The sequence below is a fragment of the Cotesia glomerata genome, linkage group LG4, assembly GCF_020080835.1.
Source record: "Cotesia glomerata isolate CgM1 linkage group LG4, MPM_Cglom_v2.3, whole genome shotgun sequence".
Taxonomy (NCBI): Eukaryota; Metazoa; Arthropoda; class Insecta; order Hymenoptera; family Braconidae; genus Cotesia; species Cotesia glomerata.
Genome location: NC_058161.1, coordinates 27702210 through 27715208, shown reverse-complemented (window position 1 = coordinate 27715208; position 12999 = coordinate 27702210). Strand labels below are relative to the sequence as shown.

Sequence of the window (12999 nt, the reverse complement as noted above, 5' to 3'; positions counted from 1 at the left end):
TACATACTTACATGCATACATCCATACAGACAAACGGACACCATCGCGGAAACAATCGGGGAAAGCTTCCTAGGACCTCAAAACGTCAACATCCGTTGAAAACTTGATTTTCGAAAAACGGGGTAAAACCAATAACTTCCCAACTTTTGAAAATTTTCAATTTTCTTAGCGAGAAGTTAAAAATTTAGGCAATTTTCGCGATGAAATTTTTTAAGCACTTTGTAAATAACGTTTGTAAAATTAATAATAATAATCACAGTAATATTTACCATGACATAAGAAATAATAATAATATTTAATCACATGAGTTAATTTTACTTCTGTCAATTGTAGCTTAAATGGAAACAAATATTTCAACTGTATGACTAGTCTTCGAGTAGCAGAGGGGATCCAGTCTTGCTTCGTAATCGTGAGGTCTCGATTTCGAATCCCAGTAAAGCTGAGTTTTTTCAACGGGAATTTATGTTTTCTTCGTCGTTTCTTCTGTCCCTTTCGATATCATTATTCTTGTATAATTATAAATTAACATTACTAATAGTTATCATTACTTTAACAGTCATGCAAATAATAACGTGAAGTAACCAACAGTTTATGATAATTTTTCTTTTTTTTTACTATGAATATAACCAGTTTAGGCTATTAAGGTTGGACTAGGTTGAAATAAGTTTTAATAAAACCCCTGCCTGACACTTTTCGTCTAAGAAACAAAAATCGTATACATCGTGCAATCCCAGCTACCCGGGAAAATGATCAGATCTGATCAGACATGAACAGGCATGAGTCTTCAGGTCTGATCAGGTATGAAAATGACTGGGTCTGATCAGACCTGGCCAGGCATGTTCAGGTCTGATCAGATCTGTTCATGTCTGACTCGATCAGGTCCATAAAAAAAAATCGGTGCCGACGGGGGTTCGAACCGTACACCTCGCGCTCTTCAGACTGACACTTTACCTCTTGACCAAATGATTCATCTTAACTTGAGAGTATCTTTCGAGCTACTTCAAGTAATTCAAATTTTATACATGATTTATCCTTATAGTTAACGGAGTTCTATACCTAATTTATTAATTATTAATAATTAATCATATATTACAGTGATTTATTCGGAACGGCTATGTATTTTTTCGCTCCATTAACATATGGTTCTACACTGAGAGAGAATTTTATTCAATAGTAATAAAACAGTTTATTTGGACTTGAAAAAAATTTAGTTAATATTAATAAAATTATATTTCATATAAATAAAATTATATTAGTATTTAATAAAATTTCATAAGTATTTAATAAAATTTTCTTAAATACTAATATGTGTTTATTAAAATAACCACGAACGACGCTTTCGTTTGCTGTCATTAATACGAATATTAAGTCATTAAAAGAAATAATCTCAAAAAAAAAAAAAATTAATATTCATCAATTAATTATAATATATTCAAAATATATTTTCACAGTAAAAGTCTTTTAATAAATAGTATTAAGATTTTTTAACAAGACATCCTAACCTAACCTATTTGTTTACTTCATGACGAATCACATGTAGAGATTTTAAATAATAAAAATAAATAAATATTCGATTGAATTTATGAAATCATAGTCTTTATTTTAACAAATGCGTCCCCATTGTCTGGTTTTCTGCTTCTGTTTTCATTTTATTAAATAATGTCTAACTCTTATCGATTCATTTGTGAAATTTTTAAATTTAAGTGCATAAAAAATTAACATCCACTCGGATAACAACAGTTGTAGAGCTTTGTATTTCAAAATATAGTTCCGACAAAATTCAATTTTACTTAATTATTTATTCAATTAATTACTGATCAATACTTGTTAGTTAGTTGATTAATGAATTTTCTTTATATTACATGTAGATAAATATTCATTACATACTAAGAAACATTTATTAGTATTTAATAAAATTTTTATTAGTATTTAAGGAAATTTAATTAATATTTAATAAATTTTTTATTTGGGATTAGCCAAATAAACGTTTTTATTAAATAGTAATAAAATTTCATTACTATTAAATAACAAATTGTCTCTCAGTGTTGGCTAGATATCAGACATGGACAGGTCTGATCAGGTCTGAGCGTATTTAAGGCTTCAGACATGAACAGACATGAGCAGGCATGAACAGGTCTGATCAGATCTGAACGTATTTAACGCTACAGACATGAACAGACATGAGCAGGCATGAACAGGTCTGATCAGGTCTGAGCGTATTTAATGCTTCAGACATGAACAGGCATGAACAGGTCTGATCAGGTATAATTTCAGGCCTGATCATACATGAACAGGCCTGCTCAGGTCTAATTTCAGGCCTGATCAGATATGAACAGGTCTGCTCAGGTCTAATTTCAGGCCTGATCAGATATGAACAGGTCTGATCAGTCCTGATCATTTTTTCCCGGGTAGGCGCTAAAAGAGTGAAACAGAGTTTTATTAAGAACCTTCTTCAACCTAACTCGTCTGAAAACGGACTTAAGTAGACGTTACCAGAGTGAAACGGGGTTTAGTATCAATGCAATTCCTTATTTCTTAAAACCTATTTCATTCTGTTTCACCCTGAATTAGACTATCCCAGGTTAAAATGGGTTTTAAGCGAAAAAAATTTCGACTTGGGATATTAATGGTAAAATTTATATACCTAAAACTTGGGTATAAAACAAAATAATTCTTATTGTACTCAAAGTATCATCTTATTAGTAAAAATTTTTTTCTTTGTATTGTATTTATTATTTTTATTATGAAAAAAAAATGCTACGTACTTAGTTGCATGTTATTGTTAATTAAAAAAAAAAATTGAAAATAGATTTGTATTAGACGTTGAATTTATATTAGCCGTAAACTTTAATTATATTAAAACTGTAATAATATTTAAAAGTAATATATTGTGTTTATAATTATTTATAATAAAACTAACTGTCAAAATAAATCCTATGTTCATTGTTAAAAACTTAAAAATAGAAAACAAATAAAAACTATATTTTAAAAAATATTTTTAAAAATTATTGCAAACAAAAATATCGTGTTTGGTTTGATATTTTTTGATTGCCAAAAACATTTTTACTCCAAAACTTTTATTTTTACAGGCGTTTTTTATTTTTTTGCTATAGTACATTCGGAAATTTAAATTATTGCATATTTCATTTTACTATGGTACATTTCAATTTCTACCATTTACTATGTCTGATTTCGTTTGTTTCGGAAATTACTATGGGCCATTGTAAAATTTTATTCTGAGTCAATAAGGTTCACTAGTAATATGCACCATTGTAATATCTAAAATCCATGCAGAATAAAAAATAATGGAAATTTCTCACCGTGTTATCATTATATTTAATTGTTTTTTTTCTGATTTCTTAATATTTCATTTAATTATGATTAGTTTTATAGAAAATAATCTAAAATTACCGCTTTTCATTTCGTTGGGAAAGAAATTTTTATTTTTTATTTTTAACTATCATAAATCATATGCAAGTTTTTGTAAACTTTTCCTGTAAAATCCATAAACTAAATCATACTGTTGTTAAACTATATCAATACAGTCAACTATATATAATGCAAGTTAGCCAAATAGGCATAGTATTGTAATTGTAAACAATATTGTATGTACAAAAAGTATCGATTGAGAAAGAATGTACATAAAAATTAAGCCAATAAATAAATGTCTTTGAAAAAAAAAAAAAAAAAAAAAAATTATTAATAAAAATGTTTCATTTCGTCGAGACAAAAATCTACTAATATCTGAAAAAATAATTTGAAGGTAATTTATTTGATTAACATATTTTTTTATTCATAATACAAACTTCCATATCAAATATATTCAGTTATATGTCTCAGATCTAACTCCATTTTTTTTTCAGCGCTTGCGCATTCAGCATTATCATGCCTACTTCTACCAATGGTAGAAAGTAAACCTACCCCCACTTTTCTAAGATGTCTGTACGAGTGAAGGAGATGGAGTAGGGGTTGGTTTACTTTCTACCATTGGTTAATTTCATGTATAGTCTTGGTATACTTCTTCACATCCAATTTTGGTATAAATATACCAAAATTTACCTAGAAAAATTTCATAAATTGTTGAGCCACGGACCTGTTTGCATAACTTTTCTCGCTTTTTCAAAATTACCACGTGGTTTTGAATAATTAGTCATTTCGACTTTATAAAAATTTTTTTTCATTCAACAATACTTCTTTGCACGCTAATACTTTTACACTTTTTATCAAATTTTTCTGTTACAGATTACCAATCAACAAATCAAGATGGTAGACGTTTATTTTTTGGGACTTGACAAATACCAGCTTGCTAAAATGAAGCCAGGGCATATCGTCCAACAAAGGCACCCAGCACCAGCTCCAACAGAACTGCCAGCAGTCATCGGCGTTCAATACAGCGGTTATGACACCAGTAGATGTTCCGCAGAAATGCGAAAAAAGCAGCTCCAGAGGATGAAGGAAGAATCCCGAAGATGTCGACACCAGGAAATCAACAGCAACGGGATCCAGGAAGAATACGATGCAAAGCTGGCAGTACAAGAATTTGAAAGCCAGATATTAGAATCTGTAAATTCTAAATTTGATCAAAAGAATCCTTGTTTTTATTATCGAATGATTCCGAAGATTCGGTAACGACTTATGTAGAGTTAATTTTTTTTTTTTTTTTAATTAAATATTCATTTGTATTTATTTTTTATAAAATTTTTATATCTGTTTATGTAAATATGTAAATAATCAATGTAAAATTTTTTAGCTAATTATTAATAAAATGTAAAATTAGCTTTATAATTTTTTTGTTGTTATTGATTATTATTTTAAGTTATCATTCTATTCCTTAATAAATTAAAATAGAAAAGTTTTTCCAAAAAATCTCCATAAAAATAATTTTAATTTACAGTGTAAGATTATTTTTAGTCATCTTATTGCTAACTTTGAAATACATCTATGATATTAACAACTTAGTTATAGTTTAGTTAAAAAAAAAATTTGGAAAATCCAAAAGTGCACGCCTCATAACGCTCATTCATTTTTTAAGAAAAAATAAATTGTGTAATTGATTAAAAAAAAAAAAGTTATAATTAAGGGAGTATTCTACTGTAGAATTTTGAAAAAATCGAAAAAATTTTTTTTTTTCATATTTTCAAAGTTTAGATATTCAAAAATATGTCATTAAAAGGATTTTTCAAAATTCCTATTATTTCTATAGTAAATTCCTATAGTAAAAAAGTTGTTGATACAATAGTCAAATCAAGTTTTTGTCAAGGGTGTAATGTATGGAAACACAAAAAAAAATGATGACATCGAAGCTTATCTAGATTGGTATAAAGAGCATGAAGAAGTCTGCACTATAAATCATAAAGAAAGCGCCGGAAAAATGGAAGTTGACGCGGTTGTTGAAATGTTTGGGAGGTCGGAAACCAAGCATAATGCCAAATATATCCGATATATCGGAGATGGTGACTCAAAAACTTTCAAGGGCATTCTTGATATTAACCCCTACAATGATAACCCAGTAGTAGAAAAAAAGGAGTGTGTTGGGCATGTTAAAAAACGCATGGGTTCACGGTTACGTAAAGCAAAAAAAGATAATAAAGGTATTGGTGGCAAAGGCGCTGGTAAACTCACTGATAAGCTTATCAATGAATTGTCTTTATATTATGGTTTGGTGTGCGTCATTGTGTATTTCAATTTTTTTAAAGTCCTAGTAAATAGATTTTACGAATTTCATTAAAAGTAAAATATTTTGCAACCACGCACACTAAATACGTTCTAAAATTTTTTTTTTAATTTTTAAATTTACAATAAAATTTTTTTTAATTTCCGAAAATCATAAACAATCACATCGGTTACTTGGATTTTTAATTTTTTTATTTTGTATCTTTTGTAAAGAAAAAAAATTTTTTTTCCTAATAGTCTTATGAACGTGGACTTGGCGCGACTTTTTACAGTGAAACTGTTTTTGTTCGGATCAATTATATTCAGTTATACGTCTCGGGATGGTGTCTTTTTACCCAGATCCCGATTACGCAGATGGCGCTATTACCCAGATTCGTTTTACCCAGATCCCTTTTACTCAGATCCCGATAACACACATATTCGATGACAAAGAATATATATTGCGCAGATCCCCATTACGCAGATCCCGATTACCCAGATCAAAATTTTATAAACGGGTAGTACATTTGATGTTTGTTAAAATTATCGGTTTCAATAAATGAAACAATAAATATAAATATAAAGTAGTATATTTTAAATAAATATTATATAAAAGTAAATAAATAAATAATATATAAATAATAATTATTGTGGTAAATAATGTTGTGTTTCATAAATTATTACCGTGTTTAGTTTGTGGTTAAATTTTCGAAATGTAAATATACATAAGTACTTGTAAACTGATCAGCTGATCAGCTGATTATTTTAGTGTGCGTACAAATTTTGGTAAGTAAAATTTTGAATAGGCTGAATTTTTATGATGTAAAATATGCATTAGATAAGGTGAAAACCTAGTTATTTACACTGGCCTTAGTTATTGAGACTTGCAATTTTATTTTCCAAAAACAAAAAAGCCAACTCCAATAAATAAATAAATATAATTTGTGAATTAAAAATTTTAAAATAATTGGTTTTTTGAAAACATTTTATTTTCTAATTGTTTCAGGAAACCTCGATGGGATCTAGGGCATCTGGAGCTATTCAAGAAGAATTTTTACGTTCCCAGTGACACAGTTTCAAATCGCAACCCACGTTTTATCAAGCAATATAGAAGCGAAAAGGAGATAAATCTTCGTGGAATATTATACCTAATCCATTTTTTTCATTTTTGAAGAGGCCGGATTTCTGAATTACGTTATAAAATAAGTTAAGTATAATAAAAGTTAAGAAATAATTTACTTAAGTAAATAATAATGATACACGATGATGAATAATTAGTAATAATAATTATAAAATTGGTTGATTAATAAACAGCAATTAAATTTATAATTTGTTCATTTAAATCTTTAATTTATTTGAATTATTAAATACATATATTAAATATTAATATTTATCTCTAATTTGTTTATTTAAATCCAACAGGTTGCAGATGACGTAAGTCACACATCTTGTATATGGAATACTTGTTTGTATGGCAGAGCACCGAAAAGTTCACAAGCCAGAGATCTTGACAGCGGAGTGGAGATTGCCATCGCTACTCCAGGAAGATTGCTAGATTTTCTTGACTCTGTCTGGACGAACTTGAAGAGGTGTACATATTTAGAGTTGGATGAGGCTGATCGTATATAGGACATGGGTTTCGAACGTCAAATACAAAAATAATTGAACAAATTAGACCTGACAGGCAGACACTCATGTGGTCTGTGACTTGAGTAAAGGAGGTTAACAATTTAGCTGAAGATTTTCTTAAAGACTACGCTCAGATTAATGTTAGATCGTTTCAGTTGTCAGCTAATCAAAATAATTTAAAAATTATTGACGTTTGCCAGGACTATAAAAAAGAAGTAAAGTATGATATATTTGTAATAAAGTTATCTACTTAATACTTGTAATTGTAATTGTGATTGTGATTGTTTGTTTGTAGACTGAATACGCTATTGAAAAAAAAAATGTGTGAAAGCAAAAATAAAACGATTGTATTCATTGTAACAAAACGTAGAGTAGACAAAATAACGAGAACAATGAAACGTGAAGAATGGTCAACTGTATGCATTCATGGTGATAAAACTCAACAAGAACGTGATTGGGTTTTACAAGGTATTATTTAATATTGTTTATTGTCATTATTTTTTTATACAATTTGCTAACTGTATTTATAAAAATTTTAGACGTTGAAGGCGTGAAGTTAGTGATAAACTTCAACTACCCATCTTGTTCAGAAGATTATGTTCATCGTATCTGTCGTAGAGGCCGTCGTCAAAAAACCGAAACGGCTTATACATTTTTTACACCCAATAACTCGAATAAATATAATGACCTAATTCAAGTATTAAAGGAGGCTAATCAGGTTATTAATCCAAAACTATTACAGCTTATAGATAGTCGCGCTGGAATGTTTAGACAACAAAAAGGTAATATCTAAATATAATTATTCAGGGGAGAGGTGCTGCAATTGTGACAAAAATTTGCTTCTCACTATTACTTTTTTGTTTCAATCATTTTTAATTCTAAAACTATCAAAAAGTTACGCTGTAGTATATTCTATAATACTGATTTAATTAAATTATTAAAAATTTATTTTAACTACTATAAAATGTTATCATGTATTATTAGCAAAAAAAATGATTCGGTATAAAAAAAAATTTTTTTACAAGTAATTTAAATAACTACAAATACTTAAGCATTGGAACTAAATTTAAAGCTAAAATTTCCGCCCACCTCTTAAATTACTGTTTTTAATAAGTTACTAAAAAAAAAAAATTATAATTTTCAATTTCATTGATTGTTACAATTGAAGCACCTCTTAACTAAATGAATAAACTTGCATAATTAAATCAAATTAAATAATGAATATAATTGACAATAGTCTGAATTAATGCAGGTGGTAAAGATCGCTGGCGTGGTGGTGGTCCTTGCACAGGGAAGGACCGAAGTTACTCCAGGAGTCGCAGCCGTAGTTTCAGTAAAGATCGGAGCAACGGACGAGGACAAAGAAGTTACAGTCGCAGTTACTCGAGGAGCCATAGTCCAGTGAATAATCGTTCAGGCAAGTCGTCGGCAAGACTCTGTCAATAAAACCTCCTCTGCTTCATACCGCACCACCGCCTCCTCTTCCAACTACCTTACCTCCACCTATTATCTTACCACCTCTGCCTTCTGAGCCGGAAGAACGATCGTCGTGAAGCACGATTCTTCACCATCATTGGCGAAATTCGATGGTACACCATCTACTTCACACGAGAGCAGCGGGCCTGTCGGGGCCAACCATAGCCTCAAGCTATCATCATCGTCACGGTGAGGACGGATCCTCACCTAACGTAAATGTTATAATTTCGATGCCTTCGATATCCGGTCCAGGCGGCGGCAGCTTAGGGGTTACCTACCTCTATATTTATTTTTTTTTATCGTCAGTCTGGATTTGACGGATCATACTGTGATTACCGGTATCAATTTTTAAATCACACATAACCTTTGTGAAAATATTTAAAAACAGCACTTTTGTAAACAACATCCTTGTATTTGTCAATAAAACACTGAATATGAATACTCGGCAGATTTTTAATTTTTTGATTATTTTATTACCTATTACTTAACTTTTTTCAGTAAAGATACAAAAAATAAATATTAAATTACATAATGATGCAAGTAAGTGCACCATTTTGTAATAAACAAATTTTTGAAATTGAAAGGCTTCATAAGCCAAAACGTGGATCAAAAGTTAAATGATGCAGGGATCCATGACGTGCTGATTTTATTTAAAAAAAAAAAAGATAAATCAAGAAATCAATTAGCGGTAAATGGCGAAAGGACGATGACGACCGAAGATATAAAAAAACAATGTTTTTTTTAATTGAGGAATGGCCATTCTTTGTAATTTTCATAAAAGAAACGTGTTCGATTTCCTAGCAGATGGTAGTACGCATTGAACTCTGCATAAAATGTGAAGTGTTCATTTTCCTCAGCCCTCTTTGTCGCACTTTTGTGAAACTGAAAAAAAAAAAGAAATATTTTGAATAATTAATAAAATCATTATATAAATTTTAACAAGCACTAATGATCATTAATTACTTTAAATTTGTGGTACAAATCACAGAAGTGGTGAAAGCACTCGTTGGGTGATTTGCTCCTTCGAAGGCCTGTCCACTCTGCTAATTCACTGAAATTAATGAAAAAAATTATACTTTTTTGTTTAATCCTAAATTAATATTCCAATCAATTATAAATGCGGATATAATTATGAAAGTTAATTTATACTCACGTCCAACTTTCTTCGTCAAATAAATTAATGTACTCAAAGTTAATAGATTGAAACATGTGCTCGCAGGTACTTAATCGTGCAGCAATTAATATATTTTCTTGATTTCGTGTCCCTATAATTAACAGAATAAAATTAACATTAGATAGTGCAAAAGAATATACATTATATAAAACTATTGAATGAAATTAAAAAAAAATAAAAGTTTAAGAAATTATTTAAATATTTATTATACTTACACATTTTTTCAAAGAAATAATTAATTTTATTAGTTTAGCAAAGAAGAGCAAGAATTATACTATCAGATGACGTTGTGATCTAATATAATTTATGTTAATGACTTTATTTATAAAATTAATGCTTTTTTGTTTTCATCATTTTTTATTTTTATTTGTTTTCCAATTATTTTATTTATTAGAGAATAGTTGTGGGTAAGGTGGTAAGCTGTGATTGCCTAATTTTTGAATTTGAATTTCCAAGTTAAAATGACGTTGTTTTGATCAAAAATATATTGGATAAATAACTATGTAACAATTTGGCAAAAGGAACTCAGATAACTATCTTTTTAGGGTATTGATTCTATCATTTTTAGAGTAAACATTTGGAAAAAAAATAAATAAATAGTTTATTTTCCCGCGTGAAACTGCTTCTTTGCCTTAGAAATCATCATAAAATGAAGTAAATAAAATTAAATCTGTAGAGGAATTCCTAATTAAAGCTTACAACTAATACTACAAGATTTTTGGTATTGAACATTTTTCTTATTATTTTTATGTTTATTTGAATTATTCAAAGTAGAGAATTATTCACATTGCGTAAAATTTGTTCAGCTTAAAAGTGTTATGATTTTATAAATGATTTTTAAGGTAAAGGCAGTTTCACGCGGAAAAATAAACTATTTATTTATTTTTTTCCAAATGTTTTACTTTAAAAATAATACAATCAATACCTAAAAGATAGTTATCTGAGTTCCTTTTGCCAAATTTTATAATTATTTACCCTATATTTTTGTCAAAAAGTGACATTTTAACTTGGAAATTCGAATTAAAAATGAGCTAATCACAGTTTGTCACACATCTTCTTAAATATATATTAAAGTTTTCAAATAAAATGTACTTGATTCAGCAAAAAATTTAATTATTTATGTAAAAGAAAAATTTTTATATATAATTTATAAATAATTTATATGATTAAAAATGTATTACTACTTATAATTATTAAAATTATTTATATTTACTTGTTATTATAATAAATACTTAAAAAAAAAAATAAAACAAAAACATTAAAGAAAACAAAAAAACCTATAATTTTATGTCAATTTTTGTTCAATAACAAATAAAAAATTATTGAATAATTGTCAAAGATTGATTAAGAAATATTTAATTATTTTCTATTAAAAAGTATGAAAATTATTCCGGAAAGAGAAATGATTCGGTATTATTTTACCATAATGGATTCAAATACTTGCAAGATTATCAGTGCAAAAAGTAGCAAGATGCTCTTATCGAAAAGTGGCTGCAAGGCGACACTTCATTTTGTATCGGAAATCGAGTTCATCGCTAATTTTTCAGAATTAAATGAAAATGTTGATTTTTTCATCAAAATAATCATAGCGATTTTCCGGAAGAAGATGCGGATGTTTGAGAGCTATGAAGAAAGTCATGATTGAAGAAGCGGAAACAACAAACGAAAAATTAGTTGATATCTTCGATGATGTTTGTTTCTAAGGTAATTAACTTATTCATAAAATTATTCAGCCGATTTTTTATAGAAACTAAAACATAACCCGTGTAAAAGTAAGAGTTATATACGTATCTGTATAATCATCCCTTATTATTTCTCAATTATTTATTGTTTAATTTTATATTATTAATTTATCAGATTTCCCGAAGTTGCAGAAAATCATATTTATGATTCTGTAAGAAGTACTTTGGTGGAAGAGAAGTTTGAGCAGACCTAACATTCCCGATACCATGGCCGAGTTAGGGCTGATTTAATTGATTCCATTTTTATGAAAGCAGCAGTGAAGTCGATCAATGGAAAAACGGCGCTTATATTTTCACCAATCGACCTTTTAATCGGTCTTAGCGAAAGCGACAAATTGTTCATGGATGGAACATTTTCCGTAAGCTATTTAATTAATTTATAAACCACAATATTTTAACTATTAAAACAAAATTGAAAGAAAACTATAAAGAAAGTAATTAAATTAAGAAAAAGTTTATAAACATGTATTAGATTTTGCCTTATTATAACTTTTATTTAATAAAAAAAAATGTTTTTAGAGAACAAGCATCGGAAAACCAAAAATGGAGCAAATTTTTACTTCCATCCGGCATTTTAAAAACTAATAATACGGTAATAAGTTCTTAGCAATTTTTAAATGTAATTAATTATAAGCAGACCAAAATTTTTTATTATGGATTAACTAAAAGTTTTTTACATGTATTTCCTGTTAGGCGTACAAGTACTTCGTACATTAATTGATAAAAAGCTTATGTTTGTAGTTATATTTCTTAGTATCTATAGCTGGGCTAATGATTTTAATGGAAAACAGGGATACGGAAATGGTATAATGCCATTTTTTCCTGGCTAATTAATCAGTTCCCTAATTTAGAAAACAAATCACTGGCCATTATGACTGGGATTATTTATGAAAAAGCGTCATCTAAATCCTTAGTGATTAATTTTAAAAGGCGCAAAGATGTGTTGGTTGTTACTTTCATTTTGTCCATGTGAGTATGCTTTGAAATATAAAAAATAAAATATAACAAAATTTTTAACTTTTTTACCTTCTTTTTATGTAATTTTAATTGTAGGCTCTTAATTAGGAATTGGCAACTTCATAAATTAAAAACTCCCCAGTACATTTTATCTTTTAATGATGAATGTGCCTCTGCTGCCTCCTTCATTGTTTCCTGAAGCGTGAAAAAATTATTCCCATAAAGAAATAAATAAATGTGAAGCAACACAGATTCAAATGATACTTATTTATTTCTGATTATTTCAAAGATACTTATTGTCTAATGCTGATAAAGTGAGTGTTTTTAATGTCTCCGGCTAATACTAATGATGGTGCAGAAAGTTTCAAT

General features: G+C 28.5%; 1 protein-coding gene and 2 pseudogenes across 2 annotated transcripts in view; all 3 read left to right on the top strand.

Annotated features, from left to right (window-relative positions):
- LOC123262479 (peroxisomal N(1)-acetyl-spermine/spermidine oxidase-like) overlaps nucleotides 1-12999 on the top strand; it is a 30699-nt gene that overhangs the window by 13154 nt on the left and 4546 nt on the right. The window lies entirely within an intron of this gene.
- Nucleotides 4264-8604, top strand: LOC123264045 (annotated as a pseudogene).
- Nucleotides 8524-9074, top strand: LOC123264044 (annotated as a pseudogene).